At 37.2% G+C, this 13,504-nt stretch overlaps 1 protein-coding gene and 2 pseudogenes across 9 annotated transcripts in view; 1 reads left to right on the top strand and 2 right to left on the bottom strand.

The window, feature by feature from the left end:
• LOC129725015 (beta-arrestin-1) overlaps nt 1–13,504 on the top strand; it is a 186,695-nt gene that overhangs the window by 47,678 nt on the left and 125,513 nt on the right. The window lies entirely within an intron of this gene.
• LOC129720369 (trypsin 5G1-like) lies at nt 2,528–3,361 on the bottom strand (annotated as a pseudogene).
• Nucleotides 6,275–7,090, bottom strand: LOC129725018 (trypsin 5G1-like; annotated as a pseudogene).

A 13,504-nucleotide genomic window follows, 5' to 3' on the forward strand; every position in this document is an offset into this window, starting at 1 on the left:
GTTGTGAAGCGAGTCGACAAACGATAACAATTAAGTGGATCTTATGAGCGGGATTTTCTCAAATGAAACAAAAAGCTAGGTACGATGGCTGTGCCGGGGTGGAATCCGTTTTAATTCAGAGCTCGTGTATATTTTCTCTTCTGACTATGCTACCGCCTTTGACGCAAGCAACAATGAGACGACATTGTAGAAGTGGATTATTTAGATTACGGGAACGCGAGACAGTACTTGAGCTGAAGTATATGCGCATTACCATCGGCTCACTTATGAGTAACGAAATACTCAGCTTTATTGGAAGTGTTATCCGTAACAATTTGAGTCTTGCATAACAGAATTATTTGAACCACAGATGAAAGTTCAACAAATTACATGAATTTTATAAACAAGTGCAATATGTCATTGAAAATGTAACCATTATTAAAATCTCGCAGTACAAATTCTTGAACAATAATACCAAATGTAAACAAAAGCTCTGTTAGGGTCGCCATGCTAATAGATTATGATGCCCGATTACTTCGCGATTATCCGAATTAACTGATTATCTATTAAAATAACAAGTTGATGATTAATTACCTGATACGACGATAGCCAGATAATCGATGATTTAACGTCAATTATTCGCCGATCATAAACATAGTTATATTGTCAAAGAAAATCTGCAATCTTAAAATCTCCTTTTTTATATTTTTTTCAAAGGTAGTTTTGATTGAAGTTCTGATAGAGCAATTACCGTTGTTATCATTTCTTTAATTTAATTTGAAAAAAGTTAAATGGACATTGAATGTATTTCATTTTATAAGCAAAAAGGAGAGTAAACATTCAAAAAAAAAAAAAAAATACTATCTAACCTGTTTTTAAGTTTTTTTTTGTGCGATATTGTTGCAAGTAAAATTTTTATTGTATGAAAGGTACTGCACAAACATAAAGTAATAACAAAGTAATAAACTAATATAATTGTTGCAGCAACATAACGAAGTGCACTGCAGCATTGATTTGATTCCTAGGGTTTGTTTCCAATGTTGATTTTGAAATGCATAGAACATGAATGTTAAAAAAATTAAAAATAGTCCATAGTTGAACCATTTGGCCGCTATTACCGTACTTTATTAAACAGGTTGGCGAAACCCTGGAAAATCATTGCATGTCAGGGAATCCATTTTTCGATCAGGGAAATCAGGGAAAACTGAAAAATAATCAGGATAAAATGTTAAAACAAGACGCTAAAATGGATTTTTTAAACGGCTTTTTAGTGCTACAATGGTTCTTTCAGCATGAAAGGCTTATGCGGGACCTCCACTGTTTGTTTTATATCCAATCGAATACAGTTTTCGATCGGTTTAAAAAATTGTGTTTATTTACGCTGCACTTTTTTGTGCCGAATTCTGGAAGATATCAGAAAAATAATGTAGAATAAAAGCATACTCACAAGTACGTATAAATGATCAGCATGTTAACCCGTAAAGACCCGGGACAGGACTTGTTTTTTGAAAATGCTCGTGCTCAGCACTGGAACGGCCGATTTGGGAAAACTTGGAATTTTATTCAAGGGGAATAGTTGCTCTAAGTTTTGGTAAAGGTGCCACCCCTCTGGACCCCTCCCCGTTTTTTCTAATTTTTCAAACAGATTGAGCAAACACTGTGAATTTTCATACGTATCAATTGCTCCTTGTATCAAATCATGTCAGGTGGATGAAATATGGTATGTAAGAGTGAATTTTGGAGTTTCTAAATTATTTCAGTTCAAAATCACAAAACTACGTATTTTAATAAAAATTCAAATAAGAAAATCGTTCTTCAAATTTTAAGCTCTACATTTTTGAAGTAAGATCTCCTAAATAAAAGGATGAGTTTCGAAGTTTGCAAAGTTTGCGAAGTTGCAAATAAAAGGATGAGTTTCGAAGTTTGCAAAGCATCTGATCTCAGTCTCTGTTTATATGTTTATAGTTGAAATACACAAAATTTTCATTATTCTAGAAAAGTTTTTCAACACTGTCCGAAAGAGCCCCAGGACTATCCGAAACTAGTATCCCAGAAGATCTATATTCCTGGTTTCACTGATTAGTCTATACAGAAGGTAAAGAATACGACAAAATATCTAGTTACACGGTTGTCATGAATTATCGGTAACAAGGAAATCGACGACGACAGTGAATAATCCTCACGCTGGAGCTAGACAATGAAGTGTATAAAGCACGAAGAATAACGTGCTGTGTCGACGAGAGTATTACTCCCGCACAGATTATTCTCAAAATTTGTTCGAGAGTTACTTCAAACTCGCAAACGAATGCGTTTCAGGATAGCTATAGAAGTTTTCGCACAAATATCACTACTGTGAATTCGGTTATATCGATTGGCTATAAATATATTATGATTTCTTTCCAAAAGTTTAGCCATGACTGATGTATCAGTTTTTACCCTTCACTGCAATCTAAGTCAATTGCAAATTCTAACATAATTAAAAACTCAATTGAATTTTGTATAGATTACAAACGGGACCCATTGTGATATAAATTATCAAAACATAAAATAAAATATACATATGATCATTTTATTATCCGTTGCTAGTCATTACCAAACATTTAAACACCGCTAGTCTTACGAATCCATTCGCGTACACTAGCAACCCGAGAGTACACTCCTGCATATCCTGGCTCAGCACAGCCCATTCCCCAGGACACTACACCGACCAGCTTATTTCCCGCAACCAATGGACCACCGGAATCTCCTTGGCATGCATCCTTACCGCCTTCAGCATAACCGGCGCAAAGCATTCGCGGTGTAACTACAGCGCCAACGCTGGAGTAGGCTTTTGCACAATCATCCTGATTCACTCCCGTAGAACAGCATTCGATTCCTGGGAGTTCAACGTATTACCCCATCCGGACACCTGCAGGCATGTTCCATCGACGAGCGTTTCATCCTGACTCGCCAGCTCAACTGCGTTCACTTCTTTGCCCAGTACCAGATCTTCGCTCAACTCGAGAAGGGCAAAGTCATAGTCGACGGTATTATAGTTGTACTGCGGATGTGAAAATTCGTTCTTAACTTCCACCACTTGTCCCCCTTCGGCATGCATGCTCGATCCGACACGAACGTCGGCTACATTTCCTACACAGTGTGCAGCAGTCAGAACCCAACGGCTACTGATGACCGAACCTCCACAAAAGTGTCTCAAATTTTTTCCACTTAGCGACACTTGGAAAGGAACATCGGCAATGTCGACGACGAAGCCTCCAACAATTCGTCCACTGTTTCGGGGGCTTGCGTTCCACCATGGGCGCAAAGGATGAATCGCGCTGGTGAAACCGTATGCAGACGAAGCACACACTAAAAGCGCAAAAACTACGATAATTCCAGCCATTTCTAATCGAAGCTGGGAGAAAGTAAACTGATACTTTTTAAGTATCTGCAGACACTATTTATAGTGAAGTTCAAGCACTTTGATGATATCATGCAGTACTGCAGCCTATGAGCACGTAATCCCTAACTCACATTTCTTGTCAAGTTGTGTGTATTCCAAACATTCAGCATTCTTAAATACTTGAGACGTATACTTTAATTATGATCCATCCAAGATGGTGGAGAAACTCTCGTACAATTCTTTTTTGTGTTAAGTGGATGATTTGAGTAGCCTAATGTAGAATCACTGGCACCTCAATAGTGCAACGAAGGTCGAGATTACCCTTATCTTAATGAAAGGCGGTACTGCAATATGACACTTTTTTCCAATGAAATAAATAAAATACGCATTAATTAAGATGCACAATTAATGCGTATTTTATTTATTTTATTGGAAAAAAATGATTATATATTATTTTATTGGTAAAAACAGAATTTTAAAAAATTTCAAAGGTAATAATTATAATTGCCCATAAAAACACTGGTCAACATAAGTGTGGCCCTAAAGCTAGAAAAAAAAACGAAGAATTATTGGTTTTTAGCCATTCCTGTGAATTTTGGTACCCCCAGTCTCTGGAAAAAGGTTGGTGGCTTTTTTCAGAGACTTAAATTAGTTTTCTCGTAAACATAACGCTGTAGTGACGAACTCGGCGAGCAATTACTATGCGACACTCTCACGTAAGTTGACGCGTTTTGGTAATGGCTAGGGGCACCAAAATTCACAGGAATGGTTAAAAATCTATAATCTTTCTAGGTCAGCTAGTTCGATCTTTCTGGCTGCATTTTTTTCGCTTTTGTTGACCAATGTAACTTTTTCTGCAAATAGGTTTTGTTGAAAAAAATCTATTTTTAATTACTGAGTAATTATTGTTGTAACTCTGATTGAGAAGGAAATAAAATCCTATTTTGGGGTGTCATGATGATCTTACGAAAGATAGCCAAAATAAGTATGATAGGCAAAAATTTGATAAACTTTGAAATGCTGTAACTGTGCCACAAATCTGACCACAAATCTAGATAAACATTTCAAAAGGTCCTATCTGCTTTCATCGTTTTTTCCGGAGTGCGTCTTTTCATTTAGGTAATGGTTCAGCTTAAGTAACTCTCCCAAGCGTGGTTTTCGTACAGAAAGCTGGAGTGATCCCTCCTCTATCAACTTGCGCAAAGAACGTTATCATTAAAGGTGTTTAATAAGTTGTGGTGATTGCATGAAAATGTTCGAACAGAAAATCGATCAAAGCAAATGTTTCTCTAGAAATGTGGCCTAGGTCACTGGATGTAGTAAATATTTCTGAATTCCGATAGGCATGGCAAACTTACTAGTTTTCGGATGTTTTGGTACTGGGTTGTCTGATAGAAATGCTTATTTGCATCATGGGCATAGATGGGAGAACCATCCCTGAAGCGATTGGTTTATCGCGACCAGGAATCGGCCAAGAGCCCGTCGAGGAATGGATATTTTTCATTCGGTAGTCTTATTTTTTGGTAATGCTTGTAAAAAAATGCGAGATTGATGAAATTTCTAAGTTTAGGTTTTGACTCCCGGAATAGTGGAAGAAGAAATCAGCCCGGGTCGTCCTTATCGAATGAGGAGCATTTTTTATTCGTTATTTTTAAATAATATTTTTATTGATTTGCAAACACATAAAAAAAGGTTGATTTTCAGATTACTTGTGAGCCGTCCACATTCCACGTAGACACAAAAATCGCGCCATTTCAGACCCCCCCGTCCCTCCTCGTTGATATGCGTGGACATCTACCAAACCACCTCCCCCCCCCCCTCTTCTGTGGTTTTATTAAATGATAAAACAAAAAAAAGTTAGCGAAAGAATAACAAAAATAATTTCAAAAAACAGCCCAAAACCACCAAGACCATTTAAGCCATAAATGAAAAGAATCCCATCAAAATTCAGTCTGAGAGAGCCAAGAAAGAGAGCCAAGAAAGCCAAGAAATGCACTAAATAAATAGAGAAGAACTAAGCAAACGGCTTAATAATGCAGAAGAAACCGAAAAAACATAATCACAAATTATGGCCTCCATTACAGAAGACGAAGCAAAGCGATTTCCTATTTTTTGGAGAAATGTCGTGTCCACGTGGACAATATCATTACCCTCCCCCCTACCGTGATCAAGCGAGAACAAGGTGACTTTTTTTAAATATTAAGTATCAAATTTTTATTTCTAATTTAGAAATAGATTTCATTGAAATTTTAGCTTGAAATCTACTTTTCCTATGTGTAATCTTACATAACCTGTAAAATTAAACTCACATTGATAGTTACATTGAATACGAAGAATTTTAGGTCAATTATGAAACTCTGTTTATGTACAGTAAAAATACTAACATTTTTAAGTGTGGACTCCGTTTTTTAAGTAGTACTCCATACAGTGACATGCGTTCGTTTAGGCGCACCAGATTTTTCTTTCAAAACTATTTGGATTTTGAATGTCATCACTTATTGTCAAAATTCGAATGTTCTAATGTTTTGACAAGCAATAAATAGTTTGTGGTTCTAGAGTACAAGTATAACAGCCTTATCGTTTTTAGTTCGAATTTTTTTTTCTTTTAGAGGCATGTGCATATTTCAGATTTTACGTTTCAACCGATTCGATAAAGTTGAGCTGAACAGTCGGTATAATTTTGGTTTGTCGTAATTTATGTGAACTGATTACGGTCATGAAAAATCGAATTTAGCAATAAATTATATATTTTGCTGAATACAACCTGAACCGCATATAAGGTTATGTTATTGCTTCATCAAATTTAGGTTCATTGCTCTCTGTGGAATTTCTCTCAACTTAAATTTCGTAGAAAAAACGGCCCATATTATCAATCGATGCTATATTTATTTCATAGAATAATTTAACGGAACAGCTCACAAACCACTAGTTTCACGGATCCACTCGCGTACCGCAGCCACTCGGGAGTATACCCCTGGATAACCGGATTGAGCACATCCCATGCCCCATGATACAACTCCAACCAACTTGTTACCTTCTACCAGCGGGCCACCCGAATCACCTTGACAGGCATCCTTGCCTCCCTTATCGTAACCGGCACAAATCATACGCGCTGTTATCTCATTGACATCGGGATAGGACTGTGCACATTTCTGCTGATTAACTGCTGGCACGTTCGTAGCTCGGAGAACGTCTCCACTTTCCTGAGAGTTTTGGGTGTTTCCCCAACCGGAAACTTGAAGGCAAGCTCCATCAACGACTGGCTCATCCTGTTCAGGCAGCTCAACCGCGCGTAGTTCTTCGGTCAGTTTCAATTCATCGCTCAGCTCCAGTAGGGCAAAATCGTAGTCAATAGTGCCAGCATCGTATTTCGGATGAGGATATTGCTTTTGAACCTTAACCACTTGTCCACCTTCAGCGTGTAGGCTAGATCCAACACGTACACTGAATTCACCACCAACGCAGTGTGCGGCTGTCAAACGCATCGGCTTCCAACGACTGATCCACCACAGAAGTGACCAAACTGGGTCTGGAGTGACACCTGGAATGGAACATCCGCAATGTCCACCTCGAATCCCCCCACGATACGTCCGCTGGATCGTGTATTCACATTCCACCACGGTCTCAATTGATTTTTCGGATTTGGAAAAGCACTGCTACTGCCAAGGATGGCAAATGTCGCCAAGACCAGGAGACCGATGAAAGAAGCCATTGTAGTGTTCGATGATATCGTAGATTGAAAACTGTGGTTGGTTTAGGTTCGTGGTAGAATTTATATGGTAGCTCAAGTGCTAAAAGATTAGGGTTATTTCTTCTGTTGAGTGGCTAAAACCCGAACAAATACTTCAGCTTTAAGCTTTTCGCTATGTTTACTATGTAAGATATCAGACTTTGATGCTACAATATAAATTCGCAAAATACGAATTCCCAATGACGAAATAAATTTTACCGTTTGCGGTTGTGGGAGTAGTATTCTTAATTGCAATGGTAGTGACGATATAGTAATAAACATTAGCTTGTACTGTACATTCATCACGCCTCCGCTAACTAATGACTCGAATGTTACTCCAAACAAATATTCAATAAGCTTTAGTGCTTAATTTATTGAGTCTTTCTCTCTAATCAGGCTTAATTACGGTTATTCGAACTGATTGTCTGTTCCGGCGGCCGCTAACCATCTGAATTCGAGAAGGTATGTTACATTTACGCATCCGATACCGACCCGCATGGCCCTATATCCCCGGCAACAGGTGCAACTACCACAACACCAGCTAATGATGGCGGCATTATCTTTTCGACCGCCGCGCAGGTTATACAGCATTAATCAGAGTGGTTTACTGCCGGTACGCGCTAACTAGTACACAAGCTACGAAACACTCTCGCATTTGTAGCAGCGCGTGGTTTGGTCAACATATTTACAGGTATGAACCAACCGCTCGCACTAGTATGGGGAATGTATTTTCAAATTCAATTATTTGATTATCAGCAGTGAAACAACTTTCGAACAAATGGATTGAATTATCCCGGCCTTCTGACCGAGTTAAAAGGATGCCTTGCGCCGGTTGTAATTCGTTTCGTTGGTAAATGAAGTGTGTTTCGTTCATAAATATTTAATTTGAATCAAACGCTACTGAAAATAATAACTCGCTGATTGCCAGATTTTTGACTAGTATCACACTAATAATCGTTTTGTTTGTAAACAGAATGAGGATAATTGAATCAATAACGGCCCGTGTAATTTTGTACGTAGACAACGCTATACGGACAATTTTTTTGTCGTTCGACTACATTTTAAGTTCTCGAAAAGCAGGCAGTCGCATCCCGTCTATGAAGAAGTTTATTTTTTTCTAAGCAACTAGTTAAGACCATCCGAATTAATTGAATAGTCTTTGTCATAAACAATGATTTTCCATTTTTGGGGGTTTCAGCATGTGTTCTTTTTCCATCGATTTCGTTTGGCAGTACTGACTCAAAGCAAATCTGCAACAAGTTTGCGAGTTATAAAAATTTATAAAAATAGCGACAAAGTCAGGGACTTTGAATACTTTTCGCACTTGCATGAACAAATAAATAACGTATCTTTTAAACAAATAACTGTTCAAGAAAACCTCGCCACAATAAAAGAACTGGACGCTTCAAAAGGTTTAGGTCCAGACCCTCACTTATGAAAAATCTCGCTTCTGCTTTCGTGAAACCCTTGTACGATGGTTGGTTATAATTTCGGCTGAGCAGTCTTGAATAAGTAGAACGATCTGGTTTTTTACTGTCCGACGTTTCGTCACTGATCAGTGATCAGTGATCAGGGGAAACTGTTGGTGTTTATTAGCGATTAGTGTCTGTTTTAATTCTTAAATTTGTTAAAAATTGGTAGGAGTTTAGCTAGTTGTCTGTGGTTGAGTTGTCTGTGACTTACATAATTCTTGTTCGTTCCTTGTCTGGATGCTTTTTAGAGCTTATCGTCAACATTAATTGGGGCGATTCGGGGTACATTCTACAATATTGGTGTTAATAAAAGTCTATGGTACAATTTTTCTCTTATAAATATTTTAAACAAACTTACAAATCTCTTTGCTGTGGACCTATGGCGATGGCGGATGGTAACGTTATGGGGAGTAGTTGGGATTCGGGGGGTAGGACATCTGTGTTACTTGTGTGAGATTCGAAAGACAGGGACAGAGAAGGAACTAGTTGGCTGGTGCATTGGTATTCGGTATGAGACTCGACAGCACAGCTGCGTAAGCTGTGTTGAGTCCATCGAGATTGACTCGCTTGTTGACAGTATTGGGCGTGTTGTGTATATGACACATTTCTAAGAATGATAGAATATGGGTGCGGTTGCTATGGTCGATAATAGTGGTTCGACTGAAGCCAAAACCGTGTTTGTTTTGTATACAGTGGTTAATGAGTGCCGTTTTCTCTTTTAACTCGTCCAGCTTGTTTTGGCTTTTCAACTTATCCCTTACGTCCGGACAATTTCCATCAGTCTGGAAAAAAACTTTTCTTATACCGATTTTTAAGTCAGGTGAGAGATCTGATATCAAAAATTACCGTGGCATTGCAATGATATCATGTATTCGCAAACTTTTTGAAGCTATCGTAAACCAAAAAATATTTAATCAGGTAAAGAACCGCATAACGTGTAACCAACATGGTTTTTACAAAGGAAGGTCCACGGCTACCAACTTACTTAAGTTTGTTGATTTCTCTCTTGCGTCTATGGACAGAGGCAACTTCGTGGAATCTCTTTACACTGATTTTAGTAAAGCTTTCGACAGAGTAGATATTTACATGCATATGTTCAAATTAAAAAAAAAAACTGGGATTTGAGTTAGGCCTACTTAGATGGATTGAATCTTATTTGACGAATAGGACACAAACGGTTAGGTTTAAGGGACACCTCTCTGTATCAGTAAAAGTGACATCTGGAGTTCCACAAGGCTCCCATTTAGGCCCTTTGCTCTTCATTTTATTTGTTAATGACGTTACCCTTGTGTTGAATTGTCTCAAAGTATTGATATATGCCGATGACATGAAATTGTACATGGAAATAAAGAAGAAATCCTGAACATTTCAGCTGCACTCTTGGACATCAAGTCGTAGAAAGGTGTTATCAAATTAGAGATTTAGGAGTAATTATGGATTCTAAGTTATCATTCATTGATCACTACAATACGATCATCAATAGAGCCAACAGTATGGTAAGTTTTATAAAATGGTTCAGTTATCATTTCGTAGATACGTACACTATAAAAATACTCTTTGTTACATATGTTAGATCTATTTTAGAATAGTGTAGTGTTGTTTGGTCGCCTTATCAAGACGTCCATTCCAATAGAATCGAATCCGTTCAAAAACAGTTTTTGTTATAGTGCATATAACAAAAACTGTTTTTGTGAATGAAAACTAGGTTTCATTTCCTCTCCCTTGTTATGAATCGCGTTACATGCTTATTAATATAGAAACGCTCGTAAAAAGAAGAGAAATTGCCTCGGTAACTCCTGTCAACGATTTAGTTTCACAACGCATAATTTCGGAAAATTTGCTAGGAAAACACAACTTTTATGCTCTTACACGCTCATTAGAAACGCGAAAAATTTTTGTATTGAATTCTTATAGAACAGAATAAGCCATGGCCGGGCCAGTTAACAGTATGATGAGTCTTTTTAAAATTGAACACTTGAATTACATAACTATATTTGTGATGTTAGCAATTATTTTCAAGATGTAGTCTACTATGATTGACGTAAATAAACGAATATAAAACTGTTCAAAGAAAAGCTTCCTTTAATATCTGCATATGGAAGAATTCGAAAAGTAAAATTTCTTGGTGCAGTTATACCTCAAGGGTTATAGTTATACCTTGTTTTTTAAATTTTGAAAAAAAAAAATAATGTTGCTCTGTCTTGAAGTACAACTCCTCCACAACATTATTTCAAATTTTATGAAAAATTTGAGCAACAGAAAAATTCGAATGGAACTTTAACGCGTTTAATAATAAATAACTTTACCGTGATTACGATTGCCAAAAAATTTTTTGAGCGATTTCCTTTATCTTTATTTCTATCGTTCGTTGCTAGCTTTGTCAGTCCTTAAACGATTACTTTTTATGCATAAATTTTAATGTAGAAAAAGAATCTTCAACAGTATTATTCTAGTGCTCTAAAAACTGACTTTTAGGGAGAACACTTTTCTTGTATCCAAAAAAAAAAACATTTGAACACTTGGATGCTTCTGATGGTTAGCTGTATACCCGCGATTGTAGAGGTCTGCGGGGTCTGAAAACAAAAATACTCATCGTTCGTCTTCGCAATAAGTTAACTTCGCGCGCAACATTGTCCGACTCAGTCACTCACCACGGTGACACAACCGTTCCTTTCCGTTGCAATCATGGAGATGCAGATGGTAAACTAATCCCAAATAGGGCAATATGTTGTTTCTGGTGCATCTTCACTAGCTCAGATCGATCACGGAGGAGCAACTACGAAGTGTGAGGTCGTCAAGCTCAAGAAAAAAAACTCAATACAGTCCCTCTACAATTATGAGTCAGTCAACGTGTTGCCTAAATGTTGAAAAATGAATATAAAGTCGGAAAAGTTATCAACTACGAATGTTTTACTACCTATTTCTGTGTTCTGATGTATACTCTCGATCGACAATTAGTTTCACTGCAGTGTGTAAATCGGTTAAGAAGAAAAATAGTACAGGTCGGACTCGATTATCCGGAGACTCGATTATCCGGGGGCCCGATTATCCGGGGCTCGATTATCCGGAGTATTTTTTTTTTCTTCTGTATTTCTATAATGTACTTTTGCCTTCCGGATCATTGGAAGTTTCGGGGTTGTACAAAATTGTAACAACAATGCCCCGTTCTGTTTAGGTAGTTCGTTTTTGGCAGTTTTCTCGTCGTTCCTTCAACCAATTCTTACTCAACAACCTCCCAAAGCCATGTATTATGGTTTTTAGTTGCCGATGAGGACAACCACTATTGGTCAACCGGTTTCGAATTCATGGCCGAAACATATTTCTGTAACATAATGGCCATGTTCAGTGCAGTACTTAGAACCACAAAGTGGCCTGTTTCGGTGGTGTTCAGGATACTCCTGGATTATTGAACCAAAACTCATCAAGCGAAATCAATAACGATTCGAAATCCGCAAAGTAGCCCATTAATGGTCATATCAGGTTTCTAGGTCGTTATAGGTCACTTAGGAAACAGAATAAAAAATCATGAGTGTTTTCAAAATCGAACAGGGTCCTCAATTCTTCTTAATATTTAAGATAATAAAACAGATAAATACCTAAATCAAATCAAATTCTATTATATTTTCTGGAAAATATTTCCTTTAACCTCTCGAAGCAAAAGCTGTCTTTCTAATGGTAGTTTTGATTTATTTTATTTGGTTTTTACATCTTCGAGATAATCAATATAACATAATTTGTTATTACGTATATATGTATAACAAACGCCGACAAACAGTCTAAAGACAATTTTTAATTTATTTCGTCGGCACAAGTATTGTGTGCAACATACTATAAAAGGAAACTCACTGTTCTAAATGAGAGATATTGAAAATAAAAAATGGCTCGATTATCCGGAGGATTCGATTATCGGGAGCGAAATGTTTTTCAAAACTCCGGATAATCGAGTCCGACCTGTACTTGCATAGCAAAATACATAATTATTGGTCACTTTTGGCCTTTAAGATCATTTAGTTTATAAAACTATCAAAACCCATCACAAAAGTTATTTCATTGTTATAAAAGCTTGATAATAAGTTATTTTATTAGCTCGTGATGTATTTTCATGCAAAAGTAATAAAAATAGCCAAAATATGGACTGACCCACAATTGTGCACCGCAAAACGTAACATTACTACAACTATGGGTCACTGCTTTTATTACACCGAGCAGAATTATTGTTTTCAGTAACATTTTCAACATTAAATCATTTCAATCGTATGAAGAGGGTTACAATTGAGTTATAAAAAATACCACTGCCAATGAAAATTGTTCAGTTTCGTGAGAATAGACGTATTTGCGTAAAAGTGACCCATAATTGTAGCTGACCCATGATTGTGGAGGCATTGTATTTGTTAAAATTATCATTCTCGAATTTGAAACAGCCCTAAGCTTATGATTTTTTTTGGGTTTTATGAATTCAGTTACCCTGCTGAACTTACATCGTAGTCACCACAAGCTTGTCAACAACAAAATAGTTTCGAAGAAACGCCAACTATTCATTTTTTCTAAACAAATGATTGTTTTTATGTACTCCGCAGGGTACCCGGGTACCTTTTCAGGCCCTCTTGCTTCAAAAACATGGTTAATCTCAACTCAGTCAGCTAAAACTCATGGAATGCTCCTAATTAGTGGAAATGAACTAGTTTACATCGGCAGACTGTTTATAGCAGCCCCCGAAGAGGGGAGGTGGAGGGTGCTTCGAATTTTTTTACCCCATTAGTAGTCGGCAGGATTTTGATGTGGGACTACGTCTTTCTTCACTATACTAAGGTACATTCTGTGAAAACTGGATTGAACATGTAACGTTTTTGGTTGGCAGAATGGAAGATTTTAAATGCTAAAAGCGCTCAAACAACTGTTCCGATTTCAATAGTTAATATACCGTTGGAAACCTAAAATATA

Source organism: Wyeomyia smithii, chromosome 2 (assembly GCF_029784165.1).
Source record: "Wyeomyia smithii strain HCP4-BCI-WySm-NY-G18 chromosome 2, ASM2978416v1, whole genome shotgun sequence".
Classification (NCBI taxonomy): Eukaryota; Metazoa; Arthropoda; class Insecta; order Diptera; family Culicidae; genus Wyeomyia; species Wyeomyia smithii.